This window comes from Megalops cyprinoides, chromosome 10 (genome assembly GCF_013368585.1).
Source record: "Megalops cyprinoides isolate fMegCyp1 chromosome 10, fMegCyp1.pri, whole genome shotgun sequence".
NCBI classification, from domain to species: domain Eukaryota; kingdom Metazoa; phylum Chordata; class Actinopteri; order Elopiformes; family Megalopidae; genus Megalops; species Megalops cyprinoides.
This window is the reverse complement of record NC_050592.1, coordinates 37,008,606-37,031,811: the sequence shown is the minus strand read 5'-3', so window position 1 is coordinate 37,031,811 and position 23,206 is coordinate 37,008,606.

Genomic DNA, 23,206 nt, shown 5'->3' with positions numbered 1-23,206 from the left:
AAGTGGGAGTGGGGGCTGTGCTCTCTCAAGTGTCCGCACAAGATAAAAAACTCCATCCTTGTGCCTTTTTCTCATGCCGGCTTTCCGCCTCGGAGCGCAACTACGACATCAGGGACCGGGAGCTGCTGGCTGTTAAGCTGGCTTTGGAGGAGTGGAGGCACTGGCTGGAGGGGGCGAGTATCCCGTTTCTGGTGTGGACCGATCACAAGAACCTGGAATATCTGCGTACAGCGAAATGCCTCAATCCTCGCCAGGCTCGCTGGTCCCTGTTCTTTGCCAGATTCGAGTTTGTTCTCTCCTACCGCCCAGGTTCCAAGAACGGCAAGCCCGATGCCCTTTCTAGCCAGTCTTCCCCACCTGAGGAGGCACCTGAGTCCAGCACCATATTGCCCGCTTGCTGCTTGCTGGCTGCGGCATTATGGGACATTGAGTCTTTAGTACGCTCTTCTCAGCAGGGCGACGCCTGCCCCAGTTCTTGTCCGGTTAATTGTCTGTTTGTTCCAGAGTCTGTTCGTTCCCAGGTCCTGCAGTGGGGACACTCCTCCAAGCTGGCCTGCCACGCAGGGGTTAGACGCACCAAGGCCCTCATCGAGCAGCGTTTCTGGTGGCACGCCATGGAAGAGGATGTCAGCAGCTTTGTCTCCGCCTGCTCAGTCTGTGCGCAGAACAGGCCCTCCAATCACCCCCCTGCTGGACTGCTGCGCCCTCTGCCTATCCCCAAGCAACCCTGGTCCCACATTGCCTTGGACTTCGTCACCGGTTTGCCCTCATCTGAAGGTAATACGGTTATCCTAACCGTGGCTGATCGCTTCTCCAATTCTGTGCACTTCGTCGCGCTGGCAAAGCTGCCCATGGCAAAAGAAACGGCTGAGTTGATGATCAATCATGTGTTCAGACTGCACGGATTGCCTGTTGACGTGGTATCGGATAGGGGGGCCCAGTTAACGTCATGCTTTTGGAGGGCTTTCTGCAAGTTGTTGGGGGCATCTGTGAGTCTGTCCTCAGGTTTCCACCTGCAGACCAAGGGCCAGACCGAGCGGGCTAATCAGCAGCTGGAGACGGTGCTGCGGTGTCTCGCTTCGCAAGATCCCAGCTCCTGGAGTTGGCTGCTGCCCTGGGTGGAGTATTCCATCAACTCCCTGCCATCCTCCCTGTTCCAGTGCTGCCTCAGCTACCAGCCCCCACTGTTCCCAGCTCAGGAGGAGAAGGTTGGGGTCCCCTCAGCTGTGGCATTCGTCCGTCCCTGCCGGTGTACCTGGAAGCGCACCCGGACTGCGCTTCTACGTGCATCTGCCCGGATCAAGCGGGCCACTGACCAGCTCCGTTCCAAAGCTCCCCACTACGTCCGAGGGCAGCGAGTGTGGCTGTCCACACGCGATCTTCCCCTCAGGGTGGAATCCCACAAACTGGCCCCACGCTTTATCGGTCCTTTCCACATTGCCCAAGTGATCAGTTCCACTGCAGTCCGGCTCCACTCCAACTATGTGAAGTACGTTAGCGGTAAATTGAAAGAGATGAGATAGCGGACATAATTTCTACCTGGTTAATATCTGTTCCATATGTGAGGACCAAATCTAGAGTATGGTTACAGTAATGTGTGGGTTTATCCACAGCTTGGTAGAGTCCAATAGATTCGATGATTGACAAAAATGCTGTTCTGAACGAGTCAGGTTCATTATCCATATGCACATTACAGTTTTTCACAATTGTTCACACACTAAAATTGGAACTTGAAATGCAAAAACTGAAACCTGACACCACCATGCAAGCACAATTTTTACTTTACACTCAGTTTTCAATTCTAAATCACACTTTTTGCAAAACACTACACAGTTCTCTACATTAGGCACAACATTCAAAATTAAAATCTCTTGTGTTCCTTTGGAAATCAACACCAATAAAAATGCCAAGCTTTATTTACCAATTGGCAATACCCAATCCTCACAGGTGTAAGCCCTAGTTGCTTGGTTGTTCACTTAGAAATCAGAGCTTTAACACTATAAAAAGGCCACAGATTAGCTCTCCTGTTTTGGAGGAAAATGGAGGTCAATGGTGAAGCAGGAGCTAGAGGTCAAGGAGTGAGAATAAGAGGAGGAAGATGAGGATGAGGACAGGGAAGGACAGCTGTCTCAGATGAGATCAAGGCCACATTGGTTGACTATGTGCTCAACCATGGATTGAGATTAAGGGAGGCTGGGCAGAGAGTTCAGCCCAACCTGAGCCATTACACGGTTGCATCTATCATCCGTACATTCAGAAATGAGAACCGGTAAGTTACCTACTATCTATACCATGCTACTGCTCTTTATGTATGTATTCTGTATCTGACATATCACTAGGCCTATGTTAGTGATTGTTGACCAATGTTACAGTAATGTCATTTCATATTGAAAAAAACAAATTGCTTTAGCTTACTGTAACCAATCATATCATAATTTTGGATCTTTTGCAGAACTGAGAGACGACCAGACTAGGCCGGCTGTTCACACCAGAACAGGAGACCGCTATTGTGAACATGGTGGTGGCAAACAATACCATTAGACTACAAAAATTCCGGAACCACATAATTGCAGACAATACAATATTCAATAACATTCACCAGGTGGGCTTGTCTACATTGGACTGTGTATTACAGCGCAACCAAATCCGGATGAAACAGGTCTACAGGGTACCATTTGAGCGAAACTCAGAGAGGGTTAAAGATCAGCACTATGAATATGTGCAAATAAGTACTACACTGTGAATTTACTATCATATCAGCACTGTATAGACACATTACAGTACTGTAATCCAGTGTATTGTGCTTCACCATATTGACTGCTCTAGGTTTATTTCTCATATTGTCTTGTTGTCTGTTTCAGAGTGTCTTGGAGCTGGATGCCGCTGCAATTCAGCACGTTTATATTTTTATTGATGAGGCTGGCTTTAACCTAGCCAAAAGAAGGGTACGGGGACTGAACATTATTGACCACCATGCCATTGTGAATGTCCCTGAACTGCATGGAGGGAATATCACCATGTGTGCAGCCATTAGCCAGCAAAGCGTCCTCCATCACCATGCCGACCTTGGTCCCTACAACACCGCCCATCTCATCACATTCCTGGACACACTACATGGCATCCTCATGCCAACTGAGCAGAGGAGTGGACCAGAGCACCCCAGGTACAGTGCTGGCCAAAAGTATTGGCACCCCTGCAATTCTGTCAGATAATGCTCAATTTCTCCCAGAAAATGATTGCAATTACAAATGTTTTGGTAGTAATATCTTCATTTATTTTGCTTGCAATAAAAAAACACAAAAGAGAAAGAAAAAAAAGTCAAATCAAGTATCAATTTACACAAAACTCCAAAAATGGGCCGGACAAAAGTATTGGCACCCTTTGAAAAATCATGTGATGCTTCTCTAATTTGTGTAATTAACAGCACCTGTTACTTACCTGTGACACATAACAGGTGGTGGCAATCACTAAATCACACTTGCAGCCAGTTAAAATGGATTAAAGTTGACTCAACCTCTGTCCTGTGTCCTTGTGTGTACCACATTGAGTATGGAGAAAAGAAAGAAGACCAAAGAACTGTCTGAGGACTTGAGAAGCAAAATTGTGAGGAAGCATGGGCAATCTCAAGGCTACAAGTCCATCTCCAAAGACCTGAATGTTCCTGTGTCTACCGTGCGCAGTGTCATCAATAGGTTTAAAGCCCATGGCACTGTGGCTAACCTCCCTAGATGTGGACGGAAAAGAAAAATTGACGAGAGATTTCAACGAAAGATTGTGCGGATGGTGGATAAAGAACCTCGACTAACATCCAGACAAGTTCAAGCTGTCCTGCAGTCCGAGGGTACAACAGTGTCAACCCGTACTATCCGTCGGTGTCTGAATGAAAAGGGACTCTATGGTAGGATACCCAGGAAGACTCCACTTCTGACCCAGAGACATAAAAAAGCCAGGCTGGAGTTTGCTAAAACTTACCTGAGAAAGCCAAAAACATTTTGGAAGAATGTTCTCTGGTCAGATGAGACAAAAGTAGAGCTTTTTGGGAAAAGGCATCAACATAGAGTTTACAGGGAAAAAAAACGAGGCCTTCAAAGAAAAGAACACGGTCCCCACAGTCAAACATGGCGGAGGTTCCCTGATGTTTTGGGGTTGCTTTGCTGCCTCTGGCACTGGACTGCTTGACCGTGTGCATGGCATTATGAAGTCTGAAGACTACCAACAAATTTTGCAGCGTAATGTAGGGCCCAGTGTGAGAAAGCTGGGTCTCCCTCAGAGGTCATGGGTCTTCCAGCAGGACAATGACCCAAAGCACACTTCAAAAAGCACTAGAAAATGGTTTGAGGGAAAGCACTGGAGACTTCTAAAGTGGCCAGCAATGAGTCCAGACCTGAATCCCATAGAACACTTGTGGAGAGATCTGAAAATGGCAGTTTGGAGAAGGCACCCTTCAAATCTCAGGGAGCTGGAGCAGTTTGCCAAAGAAGAATGGTCTAAAATTCCAGCAGAGCATTGTAAGAAACTCATTGATGGATACCGGAAGCGGTTGTTCGCAGTTATTTTGTCCAAAGGTTGTGCTACCAAGTATTAGGCTGAGGGTGCCAATACTTTTGTCCGGTCCATTTTTGGAGTTTTGTGTAAAATGATAATTGATTTAATTTTTTTTTCATTGTCTTTTGTGTTTTTTCATTGCAAGCAAAATAAATGAAGATATTACTACCAAAACATTTGTAATTGCAATCATTTTCTGGGAGAAATTGAGCATTATCTGACAGAATTGCAGGGGTGCCAATACTTTTGGCCAGCACTGTATGTTGTCATCTGCGACAACATGAGTTTCCACCAGGCTGCTCTGGTCCGCAACTGGTTCATCGACCACCCACAATTTATTGTTCTATACTTCCCACCGTATTCCCCATTTTGTAACACAATTGAAGAGTTTTTTTTTGGCATGGCGATGGAAGGTGCATGACCGCACGCATGCAACCGGCTACAGTGTAACACTGAAAATGCAAAAGGCATAAACCTACTGATAAGATATTCATAGTAGTGTTTTGTTTTGAGCACATCAGTGTGTTGTTGGTTGGTAGAAATATCTATTCATATGGCGTGTGTGTCATTTTGAAAGCAGTGTTTGCTTTTGCTAGATATTTGTAGAGTTTTGCTTTTTGTGTTTGTGGTTTTGTGTTTAGAGTTTTGAGAAAATGAGCCGAAGATTCAGAAAACGTGTGTAAACAATTGTGAAAAACTGTAAAAAAGCAAACACTTCATCCAAAACTATTTTAACTCTTGTCAAATGGTATTTTTGCATCAAAACTCTACACACAAATCTAGTCTGGAGTGACATATCCAGCCCTGGCATGCTCCCGCATTAATGTGACCACAGGCCTCCTCCATCACCTGGGGAAAGGGTATGCGTTGGTGGGGTTGGCAATCATAGACCTTCCAATGGCATGCTGAAAAGAACTCTTCAATTGGATTGAGGAATGGAGAGTATGGTGGCAAGTGAAGTACCAAAAATCGTGGGTGGTCAATGAACCAATTGCGTAACAGAGCAGCCCGGTGAAAACTTACGTTGTCCCAGTCGACAACAGACCTGGACTGCTCTGGTCCATTCCCCTGGTAACTGGGAATAAGTATGTTGTGTAGGGTGTCAAGGAAGGTGATGATGTGGGCAGTGTTGTAGGGACCAAGAGTGGCATGATGGTGAATGACAACATTCTGGCTAATGGCTGCACACATTGTAATGTTGCCACCACGCTGCCCAGGGACATTGATGATAGCACGGTGTCCTATGATGTTCCTTCCCCTGCACCTTGTTTTGGCAAGGTGAAAGCCAGCTTCATCAATGTAAAGGAACTCGTTGTCCACTGCAGCAACATCTAGCTCCATCACTCTCTGAAACAGGCAAGACAAAACATTACAGTATTGTATGTATGGCAGTATGAATAGACATGAAGTAGTCAATATTGTGTTGCACAGTACACTGGAATACAGTACCAATGAGAGGATAGCATAGCTTACTTGCACATATTCATAGCGAGGTTGTTTCACTTTGTCAGAGTTGCACTGAAATGGTACCCTGTATAGCTGCTTCATGTGTAAGTGATGCCTTTTCAGGAGATGGCCCAGTGCAGATAAGCTCACCGAATGGAAGTTGCTGAACGTTATGTTGTCAGTAATGATGTGCTGTTGCAGTTGTCGTAGAAGTATGCTATTGCCGCTGCTCTAACCATGTTTATGATGTGCTCGTCCTGCTCTGGGGTGAACAGCCGTCTTCTTCTTCCAGCAAGGGGCTGTCTAATAATTCTGCAAAAACATGATGTGAATGGTTTTCCCAGTATGAAATGAGATGTTACTGTAACTACTGATATACAATGGTACTACAGTAGTATACACAGTGGAGTTCTGTGAGTTCAGTAGCATGGTATAGAGGATAGGTCTACTTACCTATTCTCATTTCGAAATGTCCGCATGATACTCACTACAGTGTAGCGGCTCAGATTAGGCTGGACCCTCTGCCCAGCCTTCCTAAAAGACAACCTGTGGTTGACCACATGACCAAAGTGGCCCAGATCTCATACATAATAGTTGCTCTTCTTCATCCTCATCCTCATCCTCTTCCTCTCTCTCCAATATTGTCCTCCATTGTTGTCCAAACCAAGACCTCTGACCTGTGGCCTATTTATAGTGCTCAAGCTCTGATTTCTAAGTGAACAAATTAGCCATAGGTGTTTTCAGCTGTGAGGACTGGGTATGGGTAATTGGTAAATGGGTGTGGCTGTCAGGGCTCCGCCCCCTTAAGCCGCAGTGTTTTTGGTTTTCCCCGTCCCTGTGCTTTTGTTTTCCTTGTGTCCCTGCCTGGTCCACACCCACCTTATCTCCTCATTACCTGCACCTGCCTGCCTGCTCATCTGCATCCCATCTCCTCGTCACCCCAGCCCTATATCTTCCCTGCGTGTCTCTGTCTTGTTGCTAGTTCGTTTCAGTGATTTTTCCTGTCTCGTCCCCGCATTAGTTTCCCTGATTTGCTTGCTGTCGCCGTTCCTGCCTGATTCCTGACTTTGTTTTCTGCCTGCCGCTTCGGATCTGTTTGACGCCACTCGCCTGCCTGGTTCCTGACTCTGCCTGCCCCGACTCCCGATTCTGGATCTGCCCCCGGACTGCTTCCCCGTGTTTTCGAACCCTGCCTGTCCCTGTACCACGAACCGCCTACCGATTCTGAGTAAACGCCTGGAACCGTATACCCTGTGGTCCGCGTTTGTGTCCCGATCTCCGATCCTGACAGAACGAACTAGCCACAATGGACCCAGCGGACCTACCACAGCTGAGGATGGCCCTGGAGCTCCAAGGTGCTCTGTTGGGGGGACCAGAACCAGCTGGACTCCATCGGCCGGTCTTTGGAAGGCTTCGTCACCAGCCTCGCCGGGGTCTCTGCTCAGCTGCAGCAGTTGCAGCTCAGTCAGGAGAGCTGAACGTTTTCGCCCACTGCTGCCTACCCACCGGCTCCGCCCACGTCTCCCAGCCGGGAACCTCGGCTGCTATCCCCCGAGTCATATGCAGGGGATCCGGAAACCTGCCGCTCGTTCCTCTCGCAGTGTTCCCTGGTGTTCGAGCTGCAACCCTCCATGTTCCCCACGGACCAGGTGAGGATCTCCTACGTCATCACCCTGCTGACAGGCCGCGCAAGGGAGTGGGGTACTGCTGTCTGGGACGCCGGTGCTCCCTTCTGTCGCTCATATGCCACCTTCGCTGAGGAGATGAGAAGGGTGTTTGACCGCTCCAGGCAGGGCCGCAAAGCAGCGAGAGAGATGCTGCTGATTCGCCAGGGGCGCCGGTCGGTGTCGGATTATGCCATAGACTTCTGAACCCTGGCCACCACCAGCGGGTGGAACGCGGAGGCGCAGTTCGACACCTTCCTCCACGGTCTCGCGGAGCCCATCAAGGACGAGCTGGCCACTCGGGAGCTGCGTGCCAGCTTCAATACTTTGGTGGACCTGGCCATCCGCGTAGATCAGCGCCTTTCGCAGAGAGGCAGGGAGAGAGCATCTAGCAGCCTGCCCAGCCCTGTCCGTGATCAACCCCTCCCAACGGCGGCCAGGAGCCCTGCACCACCACCCCCGGGAGCCTCTGAGCCGATGCAGGTCGACCGCACCCGCCTGTCCCCCGCGGAGCGTCAGTGGAGAATCAGTACCCAGTCCTGCCTGTACTGCGGGCAGCCTGGCCATTTTGTGGCGAACTGCCCGGCCAAGGGCCAGCGCTCACCCGCAGCAAGGGGATTACAGGTGAGTGTAACCCCTTTACACCATTCTCCTCAAACCCGCCCTTTGTTTTCAGCCACCCTGCTTGTCGGAGGTCAGAGCCACGCTGTCTCCGTCCTGATTGACAAAACGGCCGATGGCAGTTTTATCGACACCGACCTGGCAGCCCGGCTGTGCCTATCCCGCCCAGAACAAAACCTCCACCCGACCTCTCACCGGTTTGCTGCAACCCCTGCCTGTTCCCAGACGGCCCTGGTCCCACATCGCTCTGGACTTCATTACTGGCCTGCCTCCATCCGACGGTAACACCGCCATCCTAACTATCGTGGACCGGTTTTCCAAAGCCGTGCACTTCATACCCTTACCCAAACTGCCCTCCGCCAGGGAGACCGCTCAGCTACTCCTCGCTCTCGCTCCAGACGCTCTCGCTCTCGCTCCAGACGCTCTCGCTCTCGCTCCAGACGCTCTCGCTCGCTACCTGCTGCTCCTCACCTGTTTCATGCTCCGCACTTCCTGTTGCTCGTTCCCCGAACGCCAGACGCAAGACGCCGATCAGTTAGGACCCAGCCAGGACCAAAACCCGGAGTACTCGCTGATTTCGACATCCTCACAAAAACTACAGACGTAAGTAGCCACTAGTTACGTACGATGGCTTCTCGCAGCTCTGTTTCTCCAATCCTTAGCTCTCCTCCCTCTCGCTGTCTCCCCTGCTCTGTGTGAAACATGTTTAGTTATTCCTTCTCCACCATTACTACCAACTTCACCTGTGTTAAATGCGAGCTTAACGCTAGGTTGACAGAGAAGGTAGCAGAATTAGAAGCATGCATCCTCACCTTATACGAGATTAAAGCAAGTGAAAAGTTTATCGAATCCTTTTCAGTACCGGATGCGTCAATTAGCCTTTCCCCTAGTTCAACCCCGGCAGAGCCTTCGCAGCAAGGCGAGTGGGTTACGGTTCGGGAAAATAGACGCAAGCGCAAGCCCCCGGTGCACCACCAACCCTCGGTTCACGTTTCCAACAGGTTCTCCCCCCTCAGTAACACACCTGCTGAGAAGCCTGTTAAGAGAGCCCTGATTATTGGCGATTCTATTCTTAGAAACGTGAATGTAGAGACACCAACGACCATAGTCAATTGCATTCCTGGAGCCAGAGCTTCCGACATTGAAGCCAGTTTGAAAGTGCTGGCTAAAGCTAAAGGTAAAAGTAAAGCTAAATACTCAAAAATTGTTATTCACGTCGGCACTAATGATGTTCGCATGAGGCAATCGGAAGTAACAAAGTTAACTATTAAATCGGTGTGCAGGATTGCTGAACAAATATCGGATTCAGTAATTTTCTCTGGCCCCATCCCCATGTGGCGCGGTGACGAGATCTATAGCAGATTAACGTCACTTAATCGTTGGTTGTCTGAATGGTGCCCCTCTAACAAAGTGGGTTTTATAGATAATTGGCACAAGTTTTGGGGGAGGCCTGGTCTTTTTAAACAAGATGGCATCCACCCCTCGAGGGAGGGTGCAGCTATCATCTCTAGAAACATGGATCATAGTCTGAATTCCTCTACACCTTGACTTATCAGGGCCAAGGCCAGGCAGCAGACTTTCTGTCCTACACAGATGTCTGCTTTTTCCCTGGAACCACCACTTAAAAATCCCATAGAGACAGTGTTTGTTCCACGACCCTCCGTCCCAAACTTCTTAAAAACATCCAGTAGGGGCATTTGTGCTGATAATTTGATAAAAATTAAGTCTGCCAAACCTGAAAGTACTACCTGTAGACAAATGGTCCTTAAGATTGGGTTAATAAATATCAGATCGCTACAACCTAAAGCTTTATTAATAAACAAATTGATTACTGATCACCATTTTGATATCTTATGCCTGACTGAAACATGGCTTAAACCTAATGACTTTGTTGCTCTCAACGAATCAACTCCTCCCAGTTACTGTAATCACCAGGGCCCTCGACCTACTGGTAGAGGTAGCGGCGTTGCTGCTGTACACAGCTCCAAACTTTGTGCCACCCTTAAACCTGGCTACAACTTCCATTCATTTGAACTATTAGTACTTAGCTTTGTACATCCTGACAAGACTGCATTTCAGCTATTTACCCTTGTAATAGTTTACAGGCCACCTGGCCCTTACAGTGTTTTCTTATCGGAATTTGCCAATTTTCTATCTGACCTGGTTGTCAATATAGAAAAAGCTGTAATAGTAGGCGACTTTTAATGTCCATATGGATAATGAACATGACCCGTTCAGAACAGCATTTTTGTCCATCATTGAACCCACTGGACTCTATCAAGCTGTGGACAAACCCACACATTACCGCAGCCATACTCTTGATTTGGTCCTCACATATGGAGCAGACATTAACCAGGTGGAAATCATGCCACACAATCCTGTGTTATCCGACCACTATCTCATCTCTTTCAATTTACCACTAATGTGCTTCACATACTCGGAGCCTAGATTTTCTTCCAGGCGCACGTTTTGCTCTCTTACGGCAAATGCCTTTATCGACGAGCTCCCTACATCATACTACCTGCACAACGAAATCTCCTCTAGTTTATGTTCAACCCCTAGCTCAACTGAAATTAATCTACTCGCGGACAGTATCGACTCTACTTTGCGTAAAACTCTGGATGCCGTTGCTCCCCTCAAAAGGAAGAAAATCACAGACAAGAAGCTAGCACCTTGGTATAACGACCATACTTGTGCTCTCAAACAAGCTACGCGAAAACTCGAAAGAAAATGGCGCTCCGCCAAATTACAGGTTTTTCTCCTGGCGTGGAAGGAAAGTCTCCTAACTTACAAGCATGCCCTCACAGCTACCAGATCCAAATATTTCTCTACCCTCATTGAGAGAAGCAAGGACGATCCTAGGTACCTGTTTAGCACTATCGCCAGATTAACCAAGAGTCCTGCATCAGTTGACCCTACCATACCAGCAATTTATAGTAGCAATGACTTCATGAACTTCTTTGATAGTAAAATCTTAAAGATAAGAGACACAATACAAAAATTCTCATCAACTTCTGGCTCCTCCCTGGCCAGTCCCGTTCCAGATTATGTAGGCATGTCTATTAGGCCCGCCTCGCGCTTTGACTCTTTTATACCCATTGAATTTAGCAACTTTTCTTCTTTTATCAATTCATCTAATAACTCTACCAGCCCACTTGACCCCATACCAACTGGCTTCCTAAAACAGCTACTGCCTGCAATTGGCACACCGCTATTAAATCTTATCAACGCCTCCCTTACGTCTGGACACGTACCTCAGTCCTTCACAGTGGCAGTTATCAAGCCTGTTCTGAAGAATCTAGATCCCAATGACCTGTCAAACTACAGGCCCATCTCTAATCTTCCATTCCTCTCTAAAAACCTTGAAATCCCAGAAAAAGCAGTATCAAAGCAACTCTGTGCATTTTTACAGTCTAGGTTTAGACCTCATCATAGTACAGAAACCGTTCTTCTGAAAGTGCTCAATGACCTTCTACTCTCCTGTGACAATAGCTGTATCTCTCTTCTTGTGCTGCTAGACTTAAGTGCAGCCTTTGATACCATCAATCATCATATCCTCGACCGCCTTGAAAACCTGGTTGACATAAGTGGACAGGCCCTATCTTGGTTTAGGTCTTATCTATCAGAACGATATCAGTTTGTCTCCATTAACAACGAATTCTCCGCTCGTTCCAGAGTAAGATATGGTTTACATCAAGGATCTGTGCTTGGACCTCTGCTCTTCTCATTATACATGTTGCCTCTTGGCGATATCATCCGTAAACATGACATTTCCACTGTTACGCGGATGACACTCAGTTATACATATCAGTCAAACCCGATGTCCCTCTGAACATTTCAAACATGGAGGCCTGCCTAACAGATGTAAAGAATTGGATGGCCCGAAACTTTCTCCTCCTTAACCCGGACAAAACCGAAATATTGGTCATAGGCCAAAATTCAATCAGGAGCAAACTCACTCATTTGCTCTCCTTTGAAACTCACATAACTAACACCTCTAGGGCTGCCTTCTTCCATCTGAGAAATATTGCTAAAATCAGGAAAATCGTATCAATTAACGATGCTGAAAAACTAATCCACGCCTTTGTAACATCCAGATTAGACTACTGTAATGCCCTCTTGTCAGGATGTGCAAGCATCTCATTAAAACCCCTTCAGCTGGTGCAAAATGCAGCTGCTCGAGTCTTAACCAAAACTAAACGCTTTGAGCACATCACCCCAGTTCTGGCTTCTCTCCATTGGCTACTTATTAAATACCGGATCGTTTTTAAAATACTCTTACTCACATTTAAGGCTTTAAATGGGCTTGCCCCTCCCTATCTTAAGGACCTTCTTCACCCATATCTTCCGCAGAGAGCCCTTCGCTCCCAAAATGCTGGGCTTCTCACCATTCCAAGAGTGGGCAAAACTACTGTAGGCGGTAGAGCCTTTTCCTATCAAGCCCCTCTCCTGTGGAACAGCTTACCCTCCGAGATTCAGGGAACAGACTCTCTCTCCACCTTTAAGTCTAGGCTCAAAACATATCTATATAGTAAATCCTTCAGCTGAGGGACATGGCCTGGCGCTGGTGTGGATCATAGAGTCTCTGGTGGACTAAGTGGTCATTGCTTTCATGGACCCTGTGCCGTGATCTGGTGTTGACTGTCTTAGGGTCGCCCTCATGATTATGCCGGTCCCTTGCCTCCTGTCCCCTAGGTATGCTGCCATAATGTTAGCCTGCCGGGGTCTTTCCTTGTTGCAAACCTTTTTCTCTGCCCCTCTTCTCCTGCCTCTCTGTTCTACATCTCTGCCATTCTTATCATCCACTAACCACTGTTTTCTGTTTGCTTCCTATCCCTGCCTCGGGCTCCTGTCCGGAGCTGTAGCCCAAGCGTCTCATCCCGTTTTCCAGTCCTCGCTGCCCTGCCCATCAAAGCTAACTGCGTTCCAAGAACTGGACATCCTAGGAGACATTCTTATAATAACTCTGCTGTTATTGTCTGTCAATCATAAATGTCTTTAAGTACATTGCATAACTTGTCTGCAACTCTATCTGCCCAGTGCCAGCCAGAAGCAGATGAGCCCCCCCTATGAGCCCGGTTCTGCTCAAGGTTTCTTCCTGATAGGGAGTTTTTCCTTGCCACTGTTACCTTAGGCTTGCTCTCAGGGGGTCTCAGGCCTGGGAACAATGTAAAGCTGCTTTGTGACAACTTGTGTTGTAAAAAGCGCTATACAAATAAAAATGAATTGAATTGAATTGAATCATTAACCAGGTGTTCCAGCTGCACGGTCTACCCTCCGATGTGGTGTCCGACCGTGGGCCCCAATTCACAGCTAACTTTTGGAGAGCTTTTTGCAGATTACTGGGCGCCACTGTCAGTTTGTCCTCCGGCTTTCACCCCACTTCGGCGACAGCGTTTGTCCAGCACTGCCGTCGCACCTGGAGACGCACACGCACCACACTGCTCCGCTCCTCGGCTCAGGCTAAGCAGTTTGCTGACCGCCACCGCTCCCAAGCACCCCGCTATCGCCAGGGTCAGCGAGTGTGGCTCTCCACCCGGGACCTTCCCCTCAAGGTGGACTCCCGCAAGCTGGCTCCCCGCTTCATCGGTCCCTTCCCCATCGCTAAGGTGATCAGCCCCACGGCGGTCCGGCTAAAGCTCCCGCTCTCTCTTCGCCGTGTTCACCCCACTTTCCACGTCTCCAAGATCAAGCCTGCCTGCTGAAAGTTCGGCGTCGGGGGCGCGGTCTACAATATCTGGTGGACTGGGAGGGTTACGGTCCTGAGGAGAGGAGCTGGGTTCCTGCCAGGGACATCCTGGACCCGGCCCTGATCCGGGACTTCCACCGCCGACACCCTGGTGAACCCGCTGTGACGCCTGGAGGCGTCCGTGGGGGGGGGGGGGGGGGGTTTACTGGCTCCGCCCCCTTAAGCCGCGGTGTTTTTGGTTTTCCCTGTCCCTGTGCTTTTGTTTTGCTTGTGTTCCAGCCCCACCCCGCTCCCTGCCTGGTCCACGCCCACCTTATCTCCTCATTACCTGCACCTGCCTGCCTGCTCATCTGCATCCCATCTCCTCGTCACCCCAGCCCTATATCTTCCCTGTGTGTCTCTGTCTTGTTGCTAGTTCGTTTCAGTGATTTTTCCTGTCTCGTCCCCGCATTAGTTTCCCTGATTTGCTTGCTGTCGCCGTTCCTGCCTGATTCCTGACTTTGTTTTCTGCCTGCCGCTTTGGATCTGTTTGACGCCACTCGCCTGCCTGGTTCCTGACTCTGCCTGCCCCGACTCCCGATTCTGGATCTGCCCCCGGACTGCTTCCCCGTGTTTTCGAACCCTGCCTGTCCCTGTACCACGAACCGCCTACCGATTCTGAGTAAACGCCTGGAACCGTATACCCTGTGGTCCGCGTTTGTGTCCCGATCTCCGATCCTGACAGTGGCATTTGAATGGCAGTGTTTTCCGAAAGAAACACAGGGGTTTAAGTTTTGAATGATGTGCCTAATGTAGTGAACTGTGTTTAGTGTTTTGCAGAAAGTATGTTTTAGAATTGCTAAATGAGTGTAAAGCAGAGAATGTGCTTATGGTTGAGCATACCAGGTCAATAGATAGGCTACATGAGTTAATGGTTTCAATAATTGTGCCACAAGTATCACTTTTTGTGTCTTAGCGATTGCAAAAAAACTGTAATATATGTTTATATCAGTATTTATTATTAATAATTATTTGTATTTACATTGTATTACATGTTGCCAACTAGAAATATTGCGCATTTGCCAAGTCTAACTAGGTTTTCAAACAGTTCAAGCAGTAGTTCTGTCTACTTTTACAAGTGGAATTGCTGTAGTTTACTAGCTAGATGGCTATCATTTGCATCAAACAGGTGTTCCCTTTGTCTGTAGTAAAGTACACTGCACACTTCAAAGCCCTTTGTCTGTAGTAAAGCTGTTACACACTTTAAAGGTCTTTGTCTGTAGTAAAGCCCTCTACACACTTTAAAGTCTGCTGTCTGTAGAGCCATTTTCACATATGAACTTTGGACAATGTCCGGAGAACCAGGCCCGCACATTGTCCGGAGTTGCCCTTTCACACATGCAGCACACAACAGGAGCTTGTCCGTGTCATACACGTTCTCACTTACTGGAAATACCCCGTTTGGTTTAGGCGAGGGGTGGTGCCTGGGTAGAGCTTGTAGGAGGCAGGACATGATGCAAAAAGTATGCTGTGGAAATCACAGTGGCTATATTCGAAACCGCCTACTGCATACTTTGTACTGCATACTCCACAAGTATATACTGTATACTGCATGCTATTTTTCAGTGTAGTACCCAGTATGTGACCATTAATGATTACATTTGTAGTATGTTACACTGTTGCGTGAAATCATTGCGAGTTTAGAAACATCCAGATTTCCTTGTGGTATTTTCCAGTTAGATGCCACTTGCATTCTCACAAGTGAAAAGTATTGACAAATTCAAGACAAGTATTCGCGAGTTGAAGTATTTTCAGGTTTTTTCTTTTCAATGTCTTACCTTTCGGTGGTATGGGCACATAATGTGGCACGGAGGAGGACAAGGCGAACATAGCTATTGTACTTTTGGGTAGCCTATAAAAAAAAAATCACACATAGCCATCCAAATGGTGCTACCGGTACACATAATTTATTATTAATTATACATTTATTACAACAGGATGGTAAGTTTTTGTTGTTCGCTATGTAATGTTAGGTCACCTATCTCACTATACCTATCACTCTTACTTAGCTACAGCTTAGCTAGCTACTATCCAGATAATAAACTACTAACCAACATTATTAATCATCGTAAGAGAGAAGTTTTGGCAGTATAGCCATAGCTAACTATCTCTTTAATGATCATTGGACTCAAAATAGCATGTATTTGGACATATCTGCAATGTCAACGAAAAGAGTACGAAGCAGATGTTTGTATTTTTCCGGTTACGTGCCAGCCGCGTGATAGAAAGATAAAAACGTCATCAACACGCCCACTTGCTCGCCATGGATGACCTGCTCTATTCACACATGGACTCAGTCCGACTTTAGACAGACTTTGTACTAGGGAGCTGGCAGAGTGAAGTCCGTCTCATGTCCAGTCTGACTGATTCGGACATTTGCGTCCTCACATACAGCTCCTCCGGGTAATGGCTAGATAAGTTCCCGCTTTCAGTGCATGTCTGAAAGGGGCTTAGTAAAAACCACTGCACACTTTAAAACCTTCTGTTTGTAGTAAAGCCTTCTAACACTTTAAATCCATTTGTCTATAGTAAGGTCCTCAAACACCTTAAAGCCATTTATCTGTAGTAAAGCCCTCTAACACTTTAAAGCCCTTTGTCTATAGTAAAACCCACTGCACACTGTAAAGCATTTTGCCTGTAGTAAAGCCCACTGCACACTTTAAATCCTGCTGTCGGTAGTAAAGCCATTTACACTCTTTAAAACCTGCTGTCTATTTAAAGCCCACTGCACACTTTAAAACCTTCTGTTTGTAGTAAAGCCCTCTAACACTTTAAATCCATTTGTCTATAGTAAGGTCCTCTAACACCTTAAAGCCCTTTGTCTATAGTAAAGCCCACTGCACACTTTAAATTCTCTGCTATCTGTAGTAAAGCCCTTGACACACGTTAAAGCCCTTTGTCTGTAGTAAAGCCCTGTACACACTTTAAAGCCTTTTGTCTGTAGTAAAGCCCACTGCACAGTTTAAAGCCCTTTGTTTTTAGTAAAGCCCTCTACATACTTTGAAGCCTTCTGCCTGCCTGCATGGCATATCACAAATCCCTTAAGAAGCTGTGCTGGTGCCAAGGCAACTGCAGGCCTTGCAGTGCAGGGTTATAGTGAAACCCTTAGTGCTCCCTTAGATACATGGCACAAAGTACAGGATTGTTGCTGCAATTCCCCCATTTTTGTTTGTCTGTTTTATGCATCCCATATTTCTTCTCATTTAGTGGTCTTCACTAAGTGAGCTACCTACCTCCAGTATTTACATAATTCTGAGCAGCATATCTGTGTGTTGGGAAATCTATTCCAATACGAAAAACTTTCTCAAGCTTAACAAACGTGAGGTGCCCACCTGCATGCAACATTTTTTCAACATTATAATTATTATACAATAAAAAGGGCTGTTTTAAAACAGGAAAATTGTCCAATATGTGCATTTTCTTGATAAATAATTTTTCTATTTTCTATTTTTCAATAAAGAACAACTATTATTAGTATAAGATTATTTGTTATACTGAAAACTAAAGCTTTTCCAAGATGAGCCCATCGTATAGTTCAAGTGTGAAGCTACAGCCACCTACATTCTCCCTGTACCAAATAACTCCTACCAATTATAATAGTGTGTTTAATTTAGAGAGGACAAAGGTAAGACTTTTGGGCTATTTTTGGACAACGATTTGGGCTGTTAATAAGCTGTTTCCCTTCATCATTGGTCAGAGACTGAGGGCACTCTAAATGAACATGGGCTGTAGAAAATGCTGAAAGCTGAGTGGAATAATGCTTTTTCAGACAAAGCCCTACAGAGCTGCTATCTAAGAAGCTGTTGGCTCACCTTGACAGCTCCTCTACCCACAATCCACTAAGTGGATGATTAAAAAGAAATGGAGGGTTTTACTGTGGGGTATGCGTAGCATCCCTGGAGTACCAAGAACCAGTGAAGCGAGGAGCTACAGCTGTCCTCCAAACAAGCCCAACATTCTTTATTTATTTCTTATGAAATATTAATGCCTGTTATGAAAGGTTTAAAATAATGTGTCTGCCTCTTTTTGCCTGGGCACACTGTTTTCTAATGCATAAATAATTCCACCCATGGACAATGGGGCAGCGCATTAGGTGGAATCAGTTGTATCACATTCTTTCTGCCTGAGAGAAAATAACATCCCCAGTAATTTCCTACACTTATACAATCTGCGTTGACAGTAAATAATTGATGCATGAATTTAGGACTAAAAATCCAACACAATATGACTTTATGTCAAGGGTTAGTCCCAGCAGATTTGATGGAAAATTATCTCAGAAAATGGGTCCCTCCACTTAAAAAAGGATCTACTTTGATTTTCCTCCTTTGATGGAAATGGGAGACCCTTATGTAGCTGCCCACTTGATGAGGTCCTGCTCTGCATAGCTGCCGCTTTAGCCCATTATGCAACAGGAAATGTTTTGTTTTTGAACACAAAATAGGTATTTCACGCTGACATGAACCTGTTTTGATTGTGTTGGCGGAGCATGAGTGAGATGGGGTGCCCTCTTGCTTTTCATCTTAATATCTGGTGTAAAGTACAGTTATGCCTCAAATTGCCAGTGAGATCCATTTACACGATATGCAGAGGAACAAAAGGTGGGGAGTGAGGAATGGCAATTTTCTTCTCAATGCTTCAATTAACATGCCACACAGGGTACAGCTGCATTCTGAATTACAAAGCGCCAGCACAAGTCTTGTAGAAACATTAAGGGGCCAAGGGGGGTGGAAGTACCTTACAGGAATACGATTCTAAACGCAATGGGTTGTATAACTCTTGTGCACAAAATATGAATAAAACGGAATAGCTTATACACAGTATCACAGAATCTGCTTTACAATTGTGGCAAAAATATTATTACTTCACTGGTATTACCTTACGGTCATTTATTCAAAAATGACCAAAATAAAATTCATTGCAATCTTCATACTTCTTTCTTGGTGTATTTATAGTTTAAGTATATAATGTGTGTTACATATACAATGTTTATGTGAATATTATTATAGTGTGTATGCTTTTTATTGGAAAAGGGTGTGGAACATCAAGTTATTACAAATGTCAGTCCAAACTTTGTTATGCGGGTACATAAAAATGAATAGATACTAATAGACCATATTAAAATGTTTCATGCCATCAGTGTATAAATGTATTGCTAATACTGTAACAAATAGGTTTGCAAAATTAACAATAAAATCTACAATGCATTACAAACACATTGATGAAAACAGTGTATGAATGTATGCCTGTTGAGCCTAAACTAAGATTAAAAGGACAGTACCCTGATATAGCCCTGTACCCCCAACCCCCAACACACAAATCACTGTGTACATCAGGCATGACACTTCCTTCAGCTAAGAAAAAACAACTTCCTTCATCTGTACTTCCTATCCTTGATTTAATGGCCAAGAAATTGACACTTTTGTGCATTAGCTACAAAGATGTCTATTCTGGGGTGAGGTTGGTGAAATTTGTATAGACAGTCACAGTGCAGGACTCTAAACTGTATTGATCTGGAAGGGTTGAGGATCCAAGTGGGGAATGCTTTGGGATACTTTGCATCCCCCCTATCATGTGAAAGGTCAGCATTGTTGGCATGACATGCCATTGACCTCACCCCTGTCGATTTTAGAATGAGTTTTTGGGTAAAAAGAAACATGTACTCTGCTCTGCCTCCTTCTTCAGGAACTGTTACAATCACTGCAGTTCTGCTTCTACACACACAGCATACTCTCAATGCACTGTACAATCCATCTCTAAGAGCTCACTTCTGTAAAATGTAATGTAAGTTTGCAAATACAACAATAAAAGTAAGAATGTGGATTATGAGACTATATTAGGAACTGCACAATTAAAAAGTTTTAGTTTTTCATGCCTCATTTGACTGGATGAAACCAAATTCTAATATCACTTTGTTAAACACTATGTGCACTCTTTTACTGTTTAGTAAATTGGTTTCAGGGTCTATACAACTTCTCTACACACTGAGGAAATCAGGCTATTGGCATCGTCCCCCACCTCTTGTTCTTCTAACCCTGTGCTTCAAATTGTGCTTAAAACCATTTTTCAGCTTTTTTCAGCTCTGCTGGTCCCTCTAGTTGTGAGTCACTTGCCCCTTGTCCTGGTAGATATTGTGTTGTAGATCTGTCCAACTTGGTAGTTATGTCAGAGATCTGCCTGTTTTGGTAGATGTTGTATTGTCATCACCATATTGATAAATATGTCCTTGTCCATCCTGTACATCCTGGCTGCACAATCATCTTGGCTCTATTGGTCTCCCTCACTGGCACTTTCAACATCATTTTCTTGTTAACCAGAAACTTTCAGACACCATGCAATGTCAGTAATGGCTTTATGCCTGCACACAAAACATGTCAAAATTGGGATACATACAATTTCTATAAATCTCTCATTTCACCTTGTGTGTGATAGAAAATTGGCACTTTGCTCAGTGACTTGGTCTAGTGTGCGAGATGTGGCTAAGATGTTCCCCTGCAACCTCTGAAACAGAATTAAACATTTTAAACCACTTTTCTTCTTCTCTCTGCATTTGTGTGCCTACAAATGTGCCTACATTTGAAAGTTCGGCTTGTTCAGCTTTCCATTTCCAAACATATTGTGTACATGTGGCCTTTTTGTGCACTTCAGCCCCTGCATGGTGAGTTAGAGGTTTTAAACACATCAGTAATGATAGGGAACCTTCTCCTGCCTGTAACTAAAAGTGATTGTAAGGTGAGACTTACCTTGCATGTGCGTGCTGCAGTTATAGCGCCATTCACTGGGCGGCATACCTAAATGTGTCCATGCCTGCATAGCTAGGAGTGTGACTGAATGGTTGTATATGAAGAGAAGAAGTTCTTAAATGGAATTATTCAAAAATCCAATTATCCAAAAATTTTTACTGCAACTGCTTTTTTCCATATGTTGTTTGCGGCTTGTTCAGATGAGTCTTGTCTTTGGGCCATATTTACAAATATAACCCCCTTCACTTGTTTTTGGAGAATGATGGTTTGGTTCAGGGGTGTTTGAAACTGCGGCCCTGGTCCCTGGGCTCTGCAGGAGGCTCTTTATGGCAGGTATGTTCAGAGCCTTATAGAACTGCAAAGAAAGTCAAAGTAACATACGCTTGCACTATGTTCTACAATGTGGAGAACTGTTGAGTCTGTATCATTATGTGTCTACTGGAATAGTTCATTTTGACCCTTATTTTCCTTCAATTAATATTTCTATCCATGTTAGAATTTTATTAAGACTAAAGAATGGTTTGGGGTGACAGGAAGATAGATGTGTTTTTATCTCCAGTTGTATTGATCTGTTGACATTTTTCAGTGCTTTAGGAGATAGTATAATGCTGTTACTAGAGAGACCAGCAGCAAATATCAGCAGCAATTTCACACCTACTGTGTCTTTACAACACTGAAAATGTGTTAGATCAGCATTTAAACCAATGTGTAGTTTTGCACACAATGTTCACAAGAACCTGAAAAACGGCACTTTGATAGATTCCTAGCCCAATGGGGTCTCCTGTGAGGTACTGTATTGGTGTACCTGTAATTTATGTGTATGCCAGACAATAGGAGTAGCAGGGATAAAACTCTAAAAAATGTATATTAACTGAGGACCATTATCATTTTGTGACAGACCTCTCAGATGTTTTGAAAACAATGAGTGTTTTCCGTAGCAGGGGATAGTTTATATTCTCAGCTGCATCCTTTGGGCATTCTCTAAACCTTTGTGTGAACAGAGTTGACCTGCACTGACCTCCATAGTGGTGTCAGATCAATGACAACTTTTTTCTGGCAGAGCTTTTTTTGTGCTCAGTGCTTCCTGTCTCCTGATGACCACCTTCACTGTAATCATCAGCAACAGCTGCTGCCTCTGCCCCCCCCCACCCCACCCCCCTTCCCAAACGTAACCGAATCTATAACGTTTCCAGCCATGATTAATCTGATAAATAATAGATATATCAATCTAGCCTTTCAGACAAGGACAAATTCTTACCAGCAGGAAGGCAAAAGCCCTCTTTTACTGCCACATGTAGCGCCAAAATTAATTATTTAATGCTTAATTCTTCAGGAAATGAGAAAGTTTTGATTAATGTTGTCGGGTGTCAGTTCTTGGTTGTTTGATATATGTCAAATAATTCACCCTTGTATCTCCCATCACAAACACACACATTCTAGGGGATATGTGTGTATGCGTGTGCACATGCGCACACACACACACACACACACACACTGCATACTTTGCCTGTCTCAAACAACCCAGAGGCTACTGTCACAGAGATCAAAAGTTGAATATCTCCAGATGGATTGAAGTGAAAATTTAGAGAAAACCCTCTTGACAGCTTGGGGTAACCTTTCTTGGTCTGAATTTAAGCCTGTTTGGTAATGTAAGTCTCCAAGGCCCTGTTTTTAAATACATTTTTAATGTTGTCTCTTTTTATTTTTCCATTTTTCCCTTTTTTTTAGAGGAGTGGCCTGTGAAAATCCACAGAAATACACATGCAAAAATGACAAAATAGCATGTTGGCTGTAAAGTTCTGCCACCAATACTGTAGTTCAAGACAAGAAAGGGAGAACTTAATGTCACACTAAACTGAATATGATAAAATGGTATCTAATCTTTTAAAAAACACAAATTTGCCACAAAAGTATAAGGCTCCTTATAAAAACAGGTGTGAGCTGCTGACCATCAACTAAACATGAAATGGTGAGCTTATTTCGGCCAAATGGCCTGTTCTGGTCATAATATGTTATTATGTTCTGTTCTTATGTTCTCTTAGTTGATAAGTGGTAGTATATGAAACATGATGAATAAACAAATTGAATAAACTAGATGCCATAAACAGTAAAAACATCTTCAGACAAAGGTTGCTTTATTTTGCAAAACAAATGTAAGGTTGCTTTTTAAAAAATAAATGATCAAAATATGCTTTCACTTTTAAATGTGTGTGTGTGTGTGAAATGAATTTAAAGACATGGCTCCCTTTTAATATTAATTAACATATTATTTTTCTCTTTAAACACTATATTAGTCTACATGTTACATATAAGCAGTGCAGTTAAGCATGAATTCTCATAATTTGATTTGTGATTCTGAAGCTGACCATTGTCTTTCTCAGTGCCCATGACTGAATGACAGTAACTTAGAGGGCAGAAAGGGACCTGGCCCTGCTTAGCAAACATTAATGCTTCATTTGTCA